The sequence below is a fragment of the Amblyomma americanum genome, chromosome 4, assembly GCF_052857255.1.
Source record: "Amblyomma americanum isolate KBUSLIRL-KWMA chromosome 4, ASM5285725v1, whole genome shotgun sequence".
NCBI lineage: Eukaryota > Metazoa > Arthropoda > Arachnida > Ixodida > Ixodidae > Amblyomma > Amblyomma americanum.
Genome location: NC_135500.1, coordinates 217,189,831 through 217,202,064, shown reverse-complemented (window position 1 = coordinate 217,202,064; position 12,234 = coordinate 217,189,831). Strand labels below are relative to the sequence as shown.

The window sequence follows — 12,234 nt, the reverse complement described above, 5'->3', positions numbered from 1 at the left end:
AGACCCGGCTGTCTTTAGAATCGGTGATCTATTTTTCTAGTTAATGAGTGCAAAAAAGTATCGCAGGAAAGAGATTTCTTCAATGTACATACCTACACAGACTTTCAAACGCATATCAGTGCTACAAAACAGTAATATTCAGAAGCGAGTAGAGGCCGCGAACAAAAACACGTTTTATATGTCAATAAAGACTTCATCCGATGAGACAAATTAATTGTACTTCTAACTTTGCGCATTCCGAACTGATTATGAATATCCCGAAGTCGGGTGCATCCTGTATGCAGCTGAAAAAGATCGCCGTGCGAACGTCACCATATCTTCTGGCGTGCTTGGCTGCGTGTAACTTCGTCTTCAAAGTCCTTGGTGGGCCAGCAAGTAGCCAATAGAAAGACAACAAGCAAGCACCTCCAAGAATGGGTGTTTTCTTTTAACCAACGTCACGTGGGTCACAAAACAGGTGTACACTCTAAGAAGCGCTATGCATATACATAATCGCACATACGTCCAACGACCAATCAATCACACGCACGCACACGCACGCAATGTTCCAGAGTGCCTCACAAAATATGGCAAGACATTTATCACGGCTAAGGCTCGGCTAGAGCAGAGCCCTTTTGCTTCAAGACTTGAAATTCACAGAAGGAAAGCATGCCCCGTTATAGTGATGCACTAAGGCATACTCTGGCTTGGTCAGTATCAGGCGGTAGGCATGTCCAGGAGATTGTTTTCCTTCTGTGCTCGAAAGACATTTCGTTCAGTTCGTCCGAAACCAACGCGCTCAGGGCAGGCAGCAGTTGTTCTCGCAGTCTGGGGGACAGAGCTCGAGTGGACCGCAGTTCTGCAGGTTTTAAACAGGCACGGGTTTTCTTAATGGTAATCACACACAACAGCCACACGGCGTAATACGGGGCTACCGTATATGCCTTCTCATTTTTTGTTTCTTGAGGTATGGGCTGGATTCTTTCTTGACATCATGAAGCAGTAGCCGTGCGGTATCCACAGCGAGCGGGTGGCCCGTAAAATGTTCGTACGAGTGGATGGGACTGACCATTGCCAGGCTAATGAAAACATATAGCTCTTTTTGACGTCCTTCTCTATTCGTAGCTTTTTTTCCTCTTCCCCCAGGGCTGGGCATAGCTCTTGTAGCGGAGAGAGATTTTAATGAAACAGGAGAGGTCTGCCTGGTTGTTGACCTGGCATGCTACTCCAGCGGATATAAACAAATCAGTAATACGCGATTATTATCCCTGTCTGTTATTAGATTTTTTTTTCTTTATCGTTTTCTCTCTGGCGAGTTCAGGTAACACGAGATCCTTAGCGCTGCTATGAATGGCAGACGTGAGTATGTAGGCCACCGTCAGCCATAGTCGGCATTCAGTCCGTTTTTCCCTCGGAAAGCAGTTTCCGGCTGAATAAGAGTTCAGAGGGTTTACTGGACGCATCGTTGCTTTAAATATGGACGCAGCGAGCCAGACGGTGTAATTGTAATAGCCCGGCAACAAGAACACATTCGAGCCTGTGTTCAGCGAATTGTCAAACATCGCAGATTAACAAGAACTTAATTTTGAGTATATATACGGATCGCCATGAGAACTGTCGCTGGGTGTACTTAGCCCTTCTCAGCAGTACTTTTGTTTATGCGCAGCTATGTTTTCCCCTCGTGTTTCACGGAGTGCTCACCGTGCTTGATGGCGAGTGCTGGGAACAGGGTCAGGTTGTTATAGTGCTTGGCTACCCAGCCTGTGAACATGTAGTACGCAGAGTACTAAGCCCGTTCGTTCGAGCACTTAACGCTTCCTGCACTCTTTTACCGTTGCACATGCGCATCCTCTGCTCAAGCTTTGTTCTAGGCTGTGTGTGAAGATCCACTCCTTCACTCATATTTCCTCTTTTTCTGGTTGAACTCAGTCACCTCCACGTGCCGTAGCGGTCCTATACTCAGCTGCGCAGTGCTTTTTTTTTTCACAACAGATTGTACACGTTTGGGACAATTGTCTGCGCTATACTGGTGATCTACGCTAGTCAGGTCTGTAACGTGGTCCACAGCACTGTAGGAGCAGGTGCATCCAACATCGATTCAAGTTTTGAAAAACATAAGTTCACTGAAAGTGCCCCACCCCCCATTGGTTAGAGTAGTCCTTAAATCAATCCTCAGTCTCTAAGCGAAGGAACGCAGCATACATTCACCATGTTCTTAAAGGCGAGACACCGATCTCATCTTCGTCAAGGACATGCGCATGCCACCTTTCATCGTAGCCTGCATGTTCTTGGGTAGTTCCTTTTTCCATAAAGGGGAATGATCACTCGTCTTCAAGAGCCTTGACCTGTCGCGGTGAATCCTCCAGCAGCGATACCTGTGATTCAGGAGTGGTTCACGTGGCATCCTTATACTCCGAGTCACATTGGTCTGGACTGCCGAAACTGTATGGTCTACTAGCCCTCAAAACGCTATTTTTTTCGAGCCACACTTAGACTCATTCAGCGATTTCTAGAAACGGTCATAGCAAGGACACAAGTTTTCAGTTCCTATTATGTTCCGCCCGCAGCATATTTCAGTGAAACAGATTATGGCGAGCGGTAAGTATGGCACTACTTTCTTGAAACCTAAGCGCCATAGCTGACAAAGATGCAAGCCACAGCTTGCCGATGCTAAACTTATTAACCGTGTAGAGCATTTGCTTGATTTTATCGATGCAGGAAAATATAGTTTAGAGAAGAAAAGGAGATAAAAATAGCTATCGCCACCGGATAGAAAGTGAGCTGAAAGCTAAAAGTGTTCATCCAGTGCTCGTCACGATCCTTTTCTGATAAATATTTTCTCAAGCTAACCTTCCAAGTTAATATACAGATTGGTGAAATTATACTGACGGCGCACGTATTTCGCTGAATTATGCCTTGAATCAGTGCGGAACCTGTGTCGCTGCCACATCGCTCCATCTGTCGACTGACTCTGTACACATTTTCCTTGAAAACGCCAATCAAGCCCGCCCGCGTGTCCAGCCCTGTGTGAAGCAGCAGCAGCAGCGCGTGACGTTCAGGCTGCCTTGGCCGGCTGCTTGCCCTTGTAGGCGCCGCGGTAGAAGCGCACAAACATGCCGAAGAAGAGCACGGACTCGGAGAGCACGATGAACGTGTGCGGCCGCGGGTAGCCGCAGTCCTTGAAGAGCGGTATAGTGCTGTGCACGAAGATGACGATGAACTGCACCAGCTGGAGCTGCGTCAGGTAGCGCTTCCACCACAGGTGCTTCTGGACTCGGGGCCCAAGCAGGGACAGGAAGTAGTAGGTGTACATGATGACATGCACGAAGCTGTTTAGGCAGATGCAGAACATCACCTGACCGTCGGGCCCGTATGAGAGGCCGAACCAACCGTTGAAGACCACGAGGACGTGGTGGACAACGTGCAGGAACGAGACATGCGAGTCCTTCTTGCGTAGTACGAAGAAGGCCGTGTCCAGGAAGTCGGCGATGCGCACCAACAGGTACCACCAGCACAGTGACACCAGCTCCAGGGTCCGCGGGTCCGCGTCGAAGCGTATGCCCTGGCAGAGCACGTTGTAGCCGCCGCCCAGGTAGGATCGCGACAGGAAGTTTACCACGAAGTAGGCGTTCAGGAACACCATGGCGGCGTTGTAGACGAGGATGACGCGTCGCAGGTTGTACGGCTTGCGGTCCCTCATGAAACGCGGCCCTCCCACCTTGACGAGGTACACGTAGCCGAGCAGAAGGGCGCCGATGAGCGGCGGATTGCCGGCGAGCGGCCATGTTGTGGTGCGCGGGTCGCGGACCAAGGTGGCGTTGGCGTGCGCGCCGGCGTTCGTGGCCGCTCCTGCGCTGCCGCTCAGCAGGTCCATGGCGGCGGCTCCCACCTCCATGTTGGTTGGTGCGCGCTTATGCCGGCGGCAGGAACAGCGCGTTGATCGTCGGGTCGGCCGCTCGAAGCAACGGTGGCGGCGTATTCGGTCTGCCGCGGTGCCGGCCTTCTCCCTGTTTTTCCCCTCTCAGACTGAGCGGGACGACTTCATTGATCGAACGGTGCCGGCGACCGTCGCTGCCTTCTCCTCCGCTAGGGAGAGAAAAATCGGCGACTGCCGGCTCGCTGGCTTCTAGCGAAGAGGAGAGTGTTTCTTTCGATCAAAGGGGCGGGTGAAATGCGCGAGGAGAGGGTACGAAAGGTAGCAGGATTCTCCTGAGGGAGAGCGACCTCGAAAGCCTAGGGGAAAGGGAAGGGAACGGACTGGCTGCTGAGTGCTACAGGGGAGGGATGCAGTTCGGGACAAAGTGAAGGAAAGACGGGAGGGAGAAACTGCAGAGGAGAGGAAGGCGGGTCGGCGAAGAGAAAGGGTCGGTGTTCCTCGCCACCGTCGCCAGTGCGCACTGGCGTCTCCGCCGTTGCCGGCAGCTGCGCCGGCAGAGGGCGGCAGGATAACTCTGCCTCTCTCATCCCTGAAAATTTTGCGGCTCATCTTATCCTCTTCATCCCTTCCTTTTTTCCCCATTGGACGGAGGCGGTGGGAGCACCGAGACGGCGGCGAGCGAGACGTGGCCGCCACCGTTTCGCCTTGCTTAGGCTCTTCACCGGCGGCGACCCCAGTAGCTTACTCCCCACGCAACGTCGCCGGTTGCTTGGCTACAAATGTGCGCGCGTTCGAGCTTTTCTACAAACACCAAAGGCAAGAAGACCGGCGGCAGTGGCGGAGCAGGATGCGGGGTGATTGGGCAGCGGCCACCGGTGGAGCGGAAATTGCGAAACGGACGTGCGGCTTCGCGTCGTGGCGGGATTCTCGCCCCCTTTCCGCCCTCTCTCGGCTACCGCGGGCTCTGATTAATTCTCAAGTGGGGCGGTGCCGCGGTTTTGTCGAGAGCAGGGGGCCTGATTGGTTTGGAAGGGCGACGTGCACTTCGATCTTCAAGCGGATCTCGTCGGCGCGGCGGATCTGGCTGCGCGGTGGTCGGGATGAAGTGAAGAGCGTCGGACCGGAAAAGGGATTTACAGGCTGGCGCATCTATATGCAGGAGCCTCCAGGTGGTTTTGGGAACCGCTGAACGGGAAGAAAAAGGCCGCCTCAGAAATCAGAAGCTGAGCCGGCCGTGCAGGACGATGAGCGTGTTTCGAGAACGTCGTCTTATCTGCGCGACACCTGCTTTTTCCCCCTCTCCTATCCTGCGTTAGCTTTCCTGATCGAAAAAGAAGCGACACAGGCGCGTTTACCCATGCAAACGTATTCAAGGGCCAGCCATGAGGATTCAGTCTGGATGGAGGTCGGCGAGTTTCGTTGGGGACCGATGTTTCAAGGTCGTATAATAAAATGCCGCTGGACAGTACATCCCGTTACAGTTTCTTATTAGCAAAGGCGCTATGCAGACGTTTGCTGTTGAGCCATCAGGAAAGCATCAATATTATCCCTATCAATATTATCGCTATCACGTCTCTCTACAACGATGTTTGCTCGATCATGCAATAACCGAGTTCTGATATACTTAGTCTATTTACAGAAGCTAGAAGCCCAATTCACGCCTTCAATGGCTGTAAAGTACCGGATGAAGAACGTTCAAGAGTGTCAGTGGCAGCGCGTAGCTGTTTTACTGGACAACATGCAGACTGATGATTTTTATTTCTTCCTTGGCTTGGAATAGAAAACAAGAACGAATAATACTTCACCCACCCCGTACCCTCCCCCCCCCCTCCCAAAAAAAAAAATGTGTTAGGGTTAGAGGGCACATTACATCATTTGCCTGCTCTGCGATAGAAGCTGCGTTGAAAACTACGCGTCAGAACAAAAAGGTTACGAGGTTTCTTTTTCTGTCAAAATGCTCACCTCGCGCATATTTGTTGAGCTACAATGGCCAGTCAATAAGCAACAAACTATATGTATCAGAAGGGCCTGAAGTTCGGCTTTAAATTCGGGCGTGCTAACACAGGTCGACACGGGGTAGCACGCCCAGTTCACTTTGGCAAACTTTTTCTTTGCGTTCCGTGCATCGCCCATTGCCACAAACGACTGCGACCTGTCACCACGTCAGCAAAGGTGCATGTATAGGATTCGTCAAAGAATATGCTCGCCACAAGGTTTACTGCGGGACAGTTGGAGCACCCCTATAGGACTTCTCAGAGCCGGAAGGATGGATAGAACAACTCCCCTCATCCTCAAGAGATTTGAAAATGTGAACGCTGTCAGTGCAAAAGGGACCACACTGCTCGACCCAGAAATAAGCTCGGTGGCCTGTGTGAATTGCCAGTGGCTGTCTGTGGTCGACTTGAGATTGAGCAGCCCGGTGGATATCCCTTAGTTGGTCATCGTGAACGGTCAACACAGAGGGCCACTCGGGATGTTTGCTTTGTCTGTCGTCTCATTCACTCTCGTGACAGGCATAGGAGATGGGAACCGGTCAGTCAGGGGTCGCAGTTGCATACAATAACGTGGGAAGTGTTTCTTTGAATCTGGCCGATGATTCGCAAAATTTTTTGCAAGTTTAAGATCGGTCTGTTGGCTAATTACGAACTGAAATATGGTAGGAAGGTGTCTCTTGTAGCTGGCTTGACTTTTTGTCCAAAATTAACCCGCACTAAAAATAAATAGAAACAGGAAGGTAGTGGGCTACACTAAACCATTCCGTAAAGCACGTGTTTGACTTTGTGCGTCGTGAGGTGATGCGAAACTCGGCGCTTTTCAATCGAAGGCGGTCACATGAAACGAGAATCTACTAAATTAAAAAAAATTTGGAGGTCGCTTAAGCTTCGTTAAGAGTGAGGCGTGACAGCGTGTTGCAGCGCTGCCAAGGAGTTTGCGGAACGCCAACGCCCGTCCGGCGCGACGCGTGGCCTGTTGGACAATTTAAGGAAAGGACGTCTGTCTCACATATCTCGGTGGACACCCGAACCGGGCTGTAAGGGAAGAAAATTGAAATGAATATTGGTTTTAAAGAAAGGAAATGGCGCCCCTCATAATTCTCGCTGGACACCCGTACCGCGCCGTAAGGGAAGGAAAACCCTTCCCTTACGGCGCGGTTCAGGTGTCCACCTAGGTGCGCCATTTGCCGCTCACGGCCAATGACGCCGACGACACCGGCTTTCCTGCGGCACGAGCTCCTTAACGCTGTCGCGTTAAAGAAGAAAATTGGTTCTTGAGGAAAGAAAATGAGGCAGCAACTGCCTCAAATATCTCGGTGGACGCCCGAAACACGCCGTAAGGGAAGAGATGAAGGAGGGACCGAGAGAAGAAAGGAAAAGATGCCGTAGTGGAGGGCTCCGGAATAATTTCGACCACCTGGGCATCTTTAGTGTGCACTGAGACCCGCCGCGGTGGCACAGTGGTTAGGGCACTCGGCTACTGTTCCGGAGTTCCGGGTTCGAACCCGACAGCGGCGGCTGCGTTTTTATGGAGGAAAAACGCTAAGGCGCCTGTGTGCTGTGCGATGTCAGTGCACGTTAAAGATCCGCAGGTGATCTAAATTACTCCGGAGCCTACCACTACGGCACCTCTTTCTTCCTTTCTTCTTTCACTCCCTCCGTTATCCCTTCCCTTACGGCGCGGTTCAGGTGTCCGCCGATGTATGAGACAGATACTGCGCCATTTCCTTTCCCCAAAAAACCAATTGTTATTATTATTATTATTATTATAGTGTGCACTGTCATTGCGCAGCACACGGGGACCTTTCGCGTTTCGCCTCCATCGAAACGCGGCCGCCGAGGTCAGGTTCGAACCCGGACACTCCGGATCAGTAGACGAGTGCCCTAGCCACTGAGGCACAGCGGGGGGCTGCTAAAGTATGCAACCTTTGAACTGGAGCAATCGATGTTCCACGATTACTGTACGTCAGGGGTTCTTCCAGGAAAGAAAAGCTAATCTAAATGATGTCGGCTAAATCGTATTTCTTTAATTAGGAGGTCTCCTGAATTGAAAGCATATGGGAAGAGCGGGGCGAAAATTAAGTGAACGTTAAATGACCACCGCCAGTATATAAGTACGGATGTGGAGTGAGCGGGTTAAGTTTGGAGGGCGACGAATGTATATGGCTATCGATTTCTATTCCACGGAGAGATCTCGCAGTTTCATTACCGTACAAGCTGACGCAGCGCAGGTTTGAGGGTCGACGAACCTATTTCACGGTGCCTCAGTCAGCGTAGTTCCATCGCGGAAACTGAAAGCTCCACTCGGGCCACGCTCAAACTTTGTCATGGTTGGAAGGTGCGACTCCGGAACTTGTGCGGAAGATTGCTGTGGCAGCAAGTCGGGACCCGCAGAGAAGGAAAGCCCTAAAAAAACAACATATTAATGATCTCGACCAGTGCAGTAAACGACTGAACCTAGAAATACGTGAACTGCCTTGGCAGATCAAAGAAAGCTTGCTGGCTAAACTGAACCGACTAGCTGATGATCTTGAGCTTCCTCAGCTTTCTGACATAGATATTCAAGCCGCCCACCGACTACCCATATCCAGCTGTTCTGGGAAAAGCGTTTTTGAGCGGGAAATCGTTTATGAACACAATTTTTTCACAGCAAGATTTCACTATAATAACCAATAAAACCGCAGATCACCCGACGGCAGTCTTGTATATTTTTTTCCTATGCGCATTTTTGCTATCGTCAAAAGCGTACCCCATTGGCTTTCTATGGCATTCTTAATTATTCGATGCGATCGCTGGAAACACATTAAAAGGAATATTTTGCTACATATCATAATAATGAACCATTACCTTCAATATTTCCATAAGAGTGTCTTACAATTTTCTAATTTTCAAAATCTTTGTCCAAGAATGCTGGACACGTGTGTGCTGCTGATGTAATCTGTTGTACCTGTTTCTCAACACAGCTCGATGTAAACCACTCATGCGCATGTTTGTATATGCCATCTGTACTCCGTCCACTTCTGCTTTGGCTGCTAAAAGGCGGCTGGCAGTGTTCCAAAATAAAATAAAACAAATAAAATAATAGGTGTAATGTTAACAGAGAGGAAGGGGGTAGAGAAAGTCAGGGAACAAACGTGGGTCATCATCATCAGCCCAACTACTCCTACTGCAGGGCAGATGCCTCTTTCATGTCTCTCCAACTAACTCTCTCTTTCACGGGCTAGTGATACGCTCAAGTACCTAACGTGCGTTTAAGCACTATTTTTCCCCCAAGCGGTCCGTGACTGGAATGACTTACATGATGATGTGGTTAAGTGCCCGTACCTGAATAATTTTCTTTCCCAGCTATCCACTGGCCCCTGACTACAGAATGTTCTGAATTTGTTACCTTTGGCTCCCTGCAAATCTCGTGGGACATGTATTCTGATTGCAGTCTTGCTTCATTTCTTCCATTGTTTCCATTGTGTTCTATTGCTCCACTGTGCCATCTAGAACTAATTAGTTAAGTGTAAATAGTCTTTCTGTCACTTTCTGTCCTTGTATAATATGTTCTAACCCTGAAACAGCCTCGGCAAGAGGCTAGCATTATACAACTTCCTAGTCGACTAATAACTTCCTAGTCAACTGTCGAAATCAGGAGAAACAAATGGGCTTGGGCAGGGCGTGTGAAGTGAAGGCGAGATAACCGATGGCCCTTAAGGGTGACGCAAGAAGAAATAACAAGAATAATTAGAATGGGGTGGAGCGCATATGGCAGGTTCTCTCAGATCATGAATGGCAGTTTACCAATATCCCCCAAGAGAAAAGTGTACAACAGCTGTACTTTATCGGTACTCACCTATGGGACAGAAACATGGAGGCTAGCGAAACGGGTTCAGCTTAGGTTTGTTTAATGTTTTTATCAATGATATTGTCCTCATTGACAAATCAGTAAAGTTTACCATATACGCCGATGATTGCTCAATACTGATGCCAGGGCCAGATGCAGGTATGTTAATAAAACAATGTGAAAACTTTCTTTTAAAATTGTCCTTATGAACACAATCCAACGGATTGAAACTTAGTCCATCTAAAACCAAAATCATTGTTTTCAGAGCAAAAAATAAAACATTTCAGGTTCATCACCCAATAGCTTATGAAGCCCAGAATATTGAAATCGTAGAATTGCATAATATACTTGGAGTCATGTTTAATAGTAACTTGAACTGGGACTTACATGTTGAGAACATATGCAAAAAAATTTCCACAACCGCTGGGGCGATCTCACGCTGCCGAACGTTCCTACCGACGCAAATACAACTCCAGCTCTATCACGCATTATTTGCGTCCCACATCAATTATTGCAGTCTTGTCTGGGCCACCACAACAGCTACAAACAAGCATAAAATTCTTAGAAATAAGAAAAGAATCATCCGCTACATCGGAAATCACCCATACCTCTCACACACTGGCCACTTGTTTACAACCTACAAATTAATTCGCTTGACTTCTTCGTACGACTTCAGGGTTTTACGTACGTTTTATTCTTCAAATAGCCCATTTCATGAATTTCTCATTTCAACCGCATCACTAGAGCGTCACGAACATATCGTTTCTACCAGAAGCACTAATGACTGGTACGTTCCGCGCTTTGGTACTAATTATAAACATCAATCACTAAAACAATCTCCCTTCAGTTCTAAACACATACATATTTCATACCAAGCCTACGATAAATCAGTTGAGGCAGCAATTCCTTAATATATTATGAGATCAACACTTAAACACTGCCTTGCATGTTATTACTTAAGACATTGATTTTGTTGTGTTTGATGTTACTGTTCCTTTTTAATCGTGTATAAACTATTTTTACTTGTTTGTCGTTTTCATGTATGCAACATGTTTTCCTATATTGATTTTTCGACATTATATTGAAATTCTGCGCCCCATACTGAAATTTCAAGTAGTGTCTCTCCTGTATTTGCAATGTACATTGAGTGAACTTCACGCTGCCTTACCTTGTGGTCTCTTGGGCCCAGTCAAGCTGCCTTGAGCAGCTTTTTGCCCAGTAGCTCCTTCCATGTATATGGTAAAATAAAGGAATTGAATTAAGGACAACGCAGCGAGCCATGGAAAGAAAAATGATAGGTGTAACGTTAAGAGACCGGAAGCGGGCAGAGTGGGTGAGGGAACAAACGCGGGTTAATGACATCCTACTCGAAATCAAGAGGAAGAAATGGGCTTGGGCAGGGCATGTAATGTGAGGGCAAGATAACTGTTCTCCTTTAAAGGTAACGGAGTGGATTCCAAGATAAGGCATTCAAGCGTAGCAGGGGGCGGGCGACAGAAAGTATAGGTGGGCGGATGAGATTGAGAAGTTTGCGGGGATAGGGTGGCCGCAGATGGCACAGGACCGGGTTAAATGGATATACGGGAGAGGCCTTTGCCCTGCAGTGAATGTAGTAGGGATGGTGAGGATGATGGAGTGAGTGACCCATATACTAAACATTTCATCCCAGACAAGCCGAGCACCACGTGAGGCGAAATCTTGCACCAGTTGGAAAACTGGTGGGTGCCCGGCGGCACTGGCAATCGAACCCTGCACCTCCCAGGTGTGAAGCGGATGCTCAAGCCGAAAGGTCAGCACTGCGGGTGCAGTGAAAAAAATGACATAGCGCTTTGTAGCGATCAGAAAGGTATATTACAAAGCAAATTGTACAGCAACAGACAAGCAAGGTCACTTGGTGAGGTGGATGGTAAATGGAGAACAAAACTATAACACGACACGGTCCTAACTCAGTGTCTAGAGCAGGTTTCACTGTGCACAGAGGGGCCTGGGGCGACCAGCGGCGGGACGTACTAGCTTCCGCCGGAAATATTGACTTCTTTGCGATCAACCCGTGGCTGTTGAAAGTAGGCCGGTTGGTGGACACAGGATTCGACGAGGACAGCAGACGCTTTCCGGCACCTCGGGCATTCCGGAGAACAGCAGGTTCTTGCATTTTGGTAAGCGCTGAGCTCTCCTGTCTTTGAAGGGACGAAAAAGATTGCGTCAAGAAGCGCCCGCGGTCTGATTCACGAACGTTCATCAACCCGCTTACTCGTTTTCACGACCAAAATTTAAGAAGCTTAATTCGCTTTTCTGTCTTTCACTCCTTTCAGCTTAGTGAAACGGGGGGAGAAAAAAGGTGAAAATTTTGTTTTAACGTTAAAAACTGATCACTTGTTTTTTCGACAATCCATACAACCACAGCCGTCAAAGAGCCGTTGAAGCAAGCGCATGCTTAAAGAGAGAGAGAGAGAGAGAGAGAGAGCAGTTCTGTAAATCGCGGTAGAGGTTGGCAGAGCGACAGGGCCAGTTCTATGAAGAGACGCAAGTTTATTGCAAGGCTTGCCTGGTGATGT

General features: G+C 48.8%; 1 pseudogene across 1 annotated transcript; it reads right to left on the bottom strand.

The window, feature by feature from the left end:
• Positions 1-414: 414 nt before the first annotated feature.
• On the bottom strand, positions 415-4,046 carry LOC144127596 (very long chain fatty acid elongase AAEL008004 pseudogene; annotated as a pseudogene). Its single transcript, XR_013313550.1, has one exon. The product of XR_013313550.1 is annotated as a very long chain fatty acid elongase AAEL008004 pseudogene (transcript).
• Positions 4,047-12,234: the final 8,188 nt, after the last annotated feature.